The sequence below is a fragment of the Prunus dulcis genome, chromosome 2, assembly GCF_902201215.1.
Source record: "Prunus dulcis chromosome 2, ALMONDv2, whole genome shotgun sequence".
Taxonomy (NCBI): domain Eukaryota; kingdom Viridiplantae; phylum Streptophyta; class Magnoliopsida; order Rosales; family Rosaceae; genus Prunus; species Prunus dulcis.
The window spans coordinates 19,218,263-19,226,939 of record NC_047651.1 but is presented as its reverse complement, the minus strand read 5'-3'; the positions used below and the strand labels follow the sequence as shown (position 1 = coordinate 19,226,939).

Here is an 8,677-nt window from a genome sequence, read left to right as displayed (position 1 = left end):
TCAATTTGCTCAAACACAGAAAAGAAATCAATTTGAACAATCTACAAATTTACACTGTAAAGAAAACAATTGTGTGTCAAATTTCTTTTCACAGTTTGACCCAAATGGCTATTAGGAGACTCAATCAGACTTAGCGACTACTCACACATATGCATCAAATATTAGATGAAACTTGCCATTTCCCTTTGTACCATGACATTCTACGTAGTTGCCCCCTCTAACCCATTCAATGCCCATGTGTGTTTACCATTCTCATGCGCAGCACGCACTTCCTCCTCTATATAAAGGCCATGCAGCATGCCAGCCAGAGCCAACTTATACTTCTCAAGATTATTACCAACAACAACAAAAAAAACCTCAAGTTATGGCAATGCAATTACGTTCTTTTCTCTTAGGCATACTGCTACTAATTGGCTTTGCTTTCACAAATAGCGAAGCTGATATTAGAGCTCCACCCACACATTTTGACACTGCTTCTCTCAATAGGAGCAGTTTTCCAGAAGGGTTCATATTTGGTGTAGGTTCTGGATCTTACCAAGTAAGTCCTTTTCTGGGCTTTAATTTGAGTTTTGATTAGGGTTTTCTTTCAAATTCAGACCAAGCATCAATCCACGCAAGAATATTGACATCTTCTTCATTGTGTCTCTTGTGTATTTCAGTATGAAGGTGCTGCAAAAGAAGGTGGTAGAGGACCAAGCATTTGGGATACCTTCACCCACAAATATCCAGGTTTGTCCAATCAAATCATCAATTAGTTAAAATAACAAAATCATGCTACTTTTACTCTTATGCTCTAAATAAATAAATTTTCTATGATTAATTGCAGAAAAGATTAACGATATAGCAGCAATGGAGATATCACTGTTGACCAATATCACCGCTATAAGGTTCATGACCCAATGTGCACACATTAAATTTTGAAGCATGAAGAAAACTCATCACATTGAAGATAAGCTCCCGATAATTTTTATCTGATTTCTTTTTTGTTATGCACTGTAGGAAGATGTGGGGATTATGAAGAATATGGGGTGGGATGCTTATCGATTCTCTATCTCATGGTCAAGATTGTTACCAAGTAAGTTCATTTGTGACCAATCATCAATATTTCTGCCTTCATGGTTTTCGCTTAAGTAATGTGTCCAAGTTGTCTACCAAATAATATAACAATTTTTATTTTTTCAATTAAAATACTTAATTGCAATAACTTAAGCAAATTAAAAAAAATTAAAAAAAATTCAAACATAAATTAAATAGAAGTCGAAGTTCAAGTTCGATAACATATAGTCCAACTTTTTTAAAGTTCAGTTTAAATGTTATCGGGGCACTTATTTCTTTATTTTCTGGTTTTGTTTTAATTATTAGATGGAAAGTTAAGTGGAGGAGTGAACAAGGAAGGAATCAAATATTACAACAATCTTATCAATGAGCTCTTACGCAATGGTGAGTCATCCCACCTTACATGATCAATAATTTATACAATAAGAGTTACATGCACTGATTAAAATAAGTCATTTTGTCAAACTTATAACTCGCTTTTATTGATGATGCTATTTATAGGTTTAACGCCATTTGTGACACTTTTTCATTGGGATCTTCCTCAAACTTTAGAAGATGAATATGGTGGTTTCTTAAGCCCTCATATTGTGTAAGTGAAGAAATTAGTCCTTTGAATGGTGTTGATAATTTAATTAATAAATACAACTATGACATTTACATTTTGAAATCTGTATATACAGCAATCATTTTCAAGATTACGCAGAACTTTGCTATAAGGAATTTGGTGATCGAGTAAAGCATTGGATGACACTGAATGAGCCGTATACCTTCAGTAACTATGGTTATGCAACTGGGTCCCAAGCGCCGGGACGATGCTCCACTTGGCAACAGCTAAACTGCACCGGCGGAGATTCATCTACTGAACCATATTTGGTAACACACCACCAGCTCCTTGCTCATGCAGCTGCCGTAAAATTGTACAAAAATAGATACCAGGTACAATTAATTAGTTTGTTGCAACAAGAGAGCGACTACTTTACCATTTTGTGACTCTAAAACAAACTAACTAAATGTTCTTGTGCAGGCGTCTCAAAATGGAGTGATAGGGATAACACTGGTGTCACATTGGTTTGAGCCCCTTATCAGAAGAAAAAGAAAATAAAAATGCTGCATTACGAGCTTTGGATTTTATGTTCGGATGGCAAGTGTATTTCGAATTTGCTTATGAATATAATATTTACTACTTACTAGCGAGCAATACATAATATAATGTCAAGTTAATGCTTGAAATTTTTACATTCTTGTAGGTTGATTGAGCCATTAACAAGTGGTGACTATCCGCAAAGCATGCGATCTCTTGTCGGAAACCGATTACCAAAATTCACGAAAGAACAATCCAAGTTGCTAATTGGTTCATTTGATTTTCTTGGACTAAATTACTATGCTGGTTACTATGCAAGCAATGCACCTCAAAATAACTCTATATACGCAAGCTACACAACAGATGCTGGCGTTAATCTTTCATGTGAGTACAAATTCAAAATTTAACTCAAGCAATTTAAGTTCATAAACTAATTAGATTCTAATATTCATATGTGTTGTGACAGCTAAGGTAATGGAGTCCCCATCGGTTCAAAGGTACACATCAAATTACTAGATTAAGCCTTATAATTTCAACCATTAATTGTTTTGCACTTACAAATGTGACTCCTAAAAATCTAAAAATCTTCAAATTTTGGTGCAGGGTGCTTCGGAATGGTTAAATGTTTATCCGCGGGGAATTCAAGATCTTTTACTCTACATAAAGAAAAAGTATCACAATCCAATCATTTACATTACCGAAAATGGTAAAAAAAAAATTTCTAGCCTTAAGTAATTGCATGATCAATGTTTCACATATTTGGTGTAAAACACACACAAGTGGTACAAAGTCTAAATTTAAAACTACATAATGATATATTATATTGTAGGTTTGGATGAGTTCAATGATCCGAAATTATCACTTGCTGAAGCCCTTAATGATACGCATAGAATTAACTACTACAATCACCACCTTTATTATGTTCAAAGTTCTATTGAGTAAGTGTATTAACAAATTCATTTATAATATTTATATATATGTATGTATGTGGGTTATTGATTCATATTATTGACATTAATATATTTAATTTCCTCTTCTTTTTTTTAGCAATGGTGTCAAAGTGAAGGGATTCTTTCCGTGGATGTTGCTAGACAACTTTAAATGGAGTTTGGGATTCAGTGTTCGATTTGGTATCACCTATATAGATTACAACAATAGGCTTAAAAGATATCCAAAACTCTCCGCGCATTGGTTTAAAAGTTTCCTTAAGCAATATTGAAAACTTCATATCATATTCATCATTCAATATTTGTATTTAATTCAATAATGTGAATTTTATGTATGTACAATAATGCTAGAGATTCCAAATTTGTGTACATATAATAATTTCAATTTTAGTCCTTGTACAAGATTAAATTTCCATTCAACCCTTGTGTAAAATTAAACATTGATTTTTAATCTTTTGATAAGTGTCAACATACGCATAATTATGAAACTCATTTGTTTATAGTCTTTTGATTGATTGTCCCAAATTTGAGTTATTTATACTAATACTCCATGATGTCTTTTAGTAATTTTACAAAACTCTCTGAGGTTCTAGAAATTACACTAACACCCACTCTAATTGTAAGATTCACAATTTTTTTATTTTTTTATTTTTTATAAATGGAGGAAGGGAAAATTCACAAAAAGTCGAACTTGAGCACAGAGGCATGACACTTCGTAAGAATTTTATGTTAAGTGGGCGACGAGGACTAGAAGTCCTTAATTAATTCTTAAGAAAAATCTAAAATTGATCAAAGATTAAAATAGAGTGCTGCTAAACAAACCTTAAAATTAACTGAGTATACTCTACTATCAAATTATTTATTGAATTACTAATTTACCCTAATATAAAATGACCAAAAAAGATATATTGAATTGTGAAACAATTGTAATATTAAATTTCGATCTATTTCTCAAATATATGTTTATCGATAATTAATATCTTAATTAGCTTAATTAAATAGTAAGATTTTTTTTTACTATTCTATAGTACTATGTTTTTTTGATATTTTATTATATTTCATATATATTATATATGAAATATATTTTAATTTTTTTATATATTTTATTTAGAATTATCTTCTAATTATAAATTAACGGAATGATTGTTTATAGCCATTTTAAATTTTAATAAATATACCTTACTTACCATATTCAACCCTAATCAAATGTAAACCAAAAATCCTACTTTCAAAAACTTTAGTATTAACTCCAACAATTTGTTGATAATTTCTAGAGTAATGATGACTTGGTTATAGGCTTTCACAGACCCTACTGATCCTATCACAACCATGTAATTGGGGAATATGCTTTTTTTTTTTTGGACCTGCTATTGTTTGCACTCATGAGTATGTGAACAATTTTCAGGTGTTGGTTTACCCTAGCAAACCCTTTGGCCTCTTTGTAAGACGATCCATAATCTTTCGATCCGATTTTAGTGGTGAAGATCTTGAAGGTTATCCAGGTGTAGGCCTTTATAACAAATAGACTCCCATACAAGTATCCCAGGCAATAAGCTTCCATCAATAGATGATCGACTAATTGTAAACTAATCAATACACTCAGCCAGATTCATTGTCGGGCATTTTATGTTTGCAATTAAGAAATCAATTGAATATTTTTTTATATTTTATATTATCTAATATCGTTGCATGCTATTGATAGTGTGCCTATGGATGAGGAGGAGAAAGGTGTGCTTGACTATTCATCTGAACCACTGATGGTTGACGGAAACTTTTGCAAGTCAATCCTCTCTAGCATTGTTCGTGCCGGAAGTGCAATTAATAAGTTGTATGGGTTTAGTGTTGTGTGAGAGTGTATTAGGGTGTACGGGGTATTTTTGGTAGTAAAATATGGTATACTTAGTTAATTTTACATTTTGATTTACATATTATGATGTTAGATCATAGGGTGTACTCAGTTAATTTTAGAATTTGTTTTAGGGGTGGTTGCGGTTCGGTAACCGCAAATTTTTGCTCAAACCGCAAACCGACCGACTGTAATGAAATATCTAAAAAGAAAGAAAATATCTAAAAAGTAAGGAAAATATCTTCTAACAAAAAGACTATTTTGCCCTCGCATTAATTAATAGGGGGAAAATTGACTTTTTGATCGGAAAAGAATTTGGCAATTCCGTTTAAGCCATTGCGTAGAGCACGGCGAAACGAGTCCGTAGACACGGAGTAGACCCGAATCGGAGCTACAACGAAGAAGATATAGTCTAAAAACCGCGAAGGACAAAACGGTAATTTGGCCAAAAAGTCAGATTTTTATCCCCACTCTCTCTCCTCTCCCCCGTCAGTTTTTCCTCTCTCTTTTCTCTCTCCTCCCGCGCGACTTGGCCGTGCGACCCTTCGCCTTCTCGGCGACGGTCCGGCCACCACAGGCCAAGCCGATCTCCGCCGTGGGTACCATCGGGTCCGCCTTCCTCTCGCCGTCACGACCTGACCGACCTCCACCCGTGGGCCGCGCGGAGTTGATCGGAAAACCATGTTTTCCGACGGAGGTTCGCCCGAGTTCATCCGAACTTCCAGCTCAAAATTCTCCTTCGTTTCTCCACCAAATCGATCTAGTAAGGTATGATTTCTCAGCTATTTTTCGTGTTCTAGCTGATGGATGTATGGGTTTCGATCGATTTTAGCTCTAAAGCGATCAATTTTCGACTTGAAATTTGGCCGAAACTTCGGCCGCCAAAAAATACTATTTCCGGTCACTTTTTGGGGTATGTTCAAGAACAAAAGTGACTCCAAATGGGGTGCTTTACCTAGGGTAGGATTTTGGAGTCTTGGTTTCGAGATTTTTCGGCCACCCGGTATCGCTTTAGACACCCGAATCTGCCCGCGCCTGCTGGGGCGCGTGGGCGAGGGTGGTGAAGTAATTCTGTACATTTTTGTGACCCTCGTGCCGTCACGAGCACGTAGGATTTCGCGGATCTCGATTCGGAGTCCGTTTGAGCCCCGAACGGATTTTCCATATCGCGCGATCCGTGGGTGCAGTATCGTCAAATAATCGGATCGCGCTGGATTTCGGATATGTCGGTCTACATGATCTCAGGATCGTGTAGGATTCAACGGATTGCGAATCGGAGTCCCGGATACTCCGAAATCGCGAACCCTGGGGCTAGGGTTTGGATTTTAAGCAATAACGCGATTTTGGCTAATCCGACGGTCCGTTTCGGACCAAAATCGCAGAACATGGTTCCTTTTCTATAAGGAATCTTCAGAGGAGCCCAGATTGGCCATCAGAGACCGTGGACCCACGGGGTCCCGGATCGGCCGATCTGGCAGCTTATCGCTTATTAAGGTTTCGGGTCTCTTAAGGCCGGTTTAACTGATTAAAAAGCTAAGGTGGGCATAGGAGTAATCTGAAACAAGTACACGTATTTCTAGGAGCCGGGGCAGGGTGTTTAGTTGAAATTCTTTTTATTCAGCCGTTTATTAATTTAATCTTTATGGGTAATCAGGCATCAGGAGCCCGACAGGACTGCAAAAGAGACCTTCAAGGGTCCAAATTTGCTCGGACCATCTGTGAGTGGACTTTCTTTCACGAATTATTTTATATAAATGAGTTATATAAAGGATTTCTATAAATAAGATTTCATAAGTGATTTTCTATTGATTTTATATTAATGAGTTTTATAAATGAGTTTATTTGAATAAATTTCTTTATTTGATCTTGAGTAAGCTTTATTGAGGTTCCGAACATGATTAGTACAGAAATAGTTCTATAAGTCTGTGCTGCTTATTTACCAGTTATAGAAACAGAGTTTGAGGTTGGAATCAGTTGAGACCGCAGCACAACTTGAGCTTTACAGTTATTACTCAGATATTTTTTTTTCTAAAGGAATTATTTTAAAACCACCTCGTACCCATTTTCTTTGGTGATTACCCAGAGTTGGACCGATGTCTACGGACATCCAGTCCGATTTCAGTTAGTCAGTGCACTTGACTTGCCTCACGAGTTCTGGGGACGCTCGGACCGTGAGTGCCAGGATTTGCGGCTCGGCAGACTTGGTGTCCCGAGACCTGCCAGGATTGCGGCTCGGCTGACTCTGTGTCCCCGAGACCTGCCAGGATTGCGGATCAGGCTGACTACGGTCCCCTGCATCCTGCCAGAGCGACTCGAGCTGACTTGGTGTCATCGAGGAATCTGCCGGCGGGACAGGTTGATCATAGTCCCCTGATTTCGCCAGTTTGCGGCTCGGGTGGACTGCGTGGCGCCCGAGTCCTGCCAGGGGAATTGACGGATATGACAGGGGTACAAATAGGTGGTATTTTCAAAGGATTTTCAGCTCTTTTATTCGGTTATGATTTTCAGCTATTTCAAACCAGTTTCTTTGATATTTGCGCATTCTATATCTTTGTATATTTGTTCAGTTATGCAAGGTTTGAATACAGAGCTTTTATACAAGTTTGATTTCAGTGTTTTATGCAAGTTTTGATTTCAAGTGCTTTTGTGCGAAACTTTTCGAGCTTGAATATGATTTATATAGAATGCCTTGAATTTAGTATGCTTTCAATGGAGAGTACGTATTCAGCTTTATTTAACTACTTTTACAATGGGGGTTATTATGGTTATAAAGTTGTTTCTAAGAACCTTATTTTTGTCCACTCACATTTTTCAACCTGTTTTTCGCCCCCAGGCCGTAGAAGTGCACGGGATCCACCACCGGGCCATGCAAAATTTTCACTTCACCACGTAAGGTAGAGTTTCGTAGAAAACCCTTGAAACCCTGAAAAATTTAGAAAAAAAAAATGCTCTGATATCTAGTTGAAACTGAGAAACTAGAGTTAAGATTGGTTATTTGAGATATTCTGGCGGTTGGTGTGAAATTATTGATTGTTTAACAGGTGAAAAATTTTGGGAGTGGTCAAAATACAGGGGAGACTCTGCCGAAATTTCGGCAGAAGTCTAAGGTAAGTTAAAAAGAATTTAATTTAAGAAGGGTAAAAAGGTCCTTGGTGCCCGACATTCGCCAGGTGTCGGACACGCACAGGACTTGGCTCGAATTCCAAAGTAGAAATTGGGTCGGGTCCTGTCACCGACTATTTGCAGTATGGTGATTTTTGAAACAACAAACCGACTGCTTTTTGCAATTTACCGCAAAAGCCGTCGGTTACCGTGAATTAGCGGTTTAAAACCGCAAGTTCTTTTTGTGTCATAAAAATCCAATCTTCCACATTTTATGCCTAATTTTGATGCTTCTTTTGAAGTCTTTTGATTTCAAGCATACTTTAACAAAAAAATATAAATTCACAACCTCAACTTCTCAAGCATATATAAATTCACAATCTCCTCAACTTCTCAAGCATTCAAATTCCAAATCCTTTAAAGTTACAAACCAAAAGGAAAATGCAATGCAAAATGAATTAAAATTACAACCTAAAGGAAAAATCATATTCGAAGTTAATTAAGGTCACAAGCTAAAAGGAAAATGCAATGCACCAATGTTACAAAATAAAGTTACAAACTCAAGTGTTATTTGAGCATCAATACTATCTACAAAATGCAATTTTTTAAAATAAAAAAATATAGTCGCAGTTTGCGGTAACCGCA

At 36.5% G+C, this 8,677-nt stretch overlaps 1 pseudogene; it reads left to right on the top strand.

The window, feature by feature from the left end:
* The first annotated feature begins 333 nt into the window (after positions 1-333).
* Positions 334-3,356, top strand: LOC117617365 (annotated as a pseudogene).
* The last annotated feature ends 5,321 nt before the right edge of the window (positions 3,357-8,677 follow it).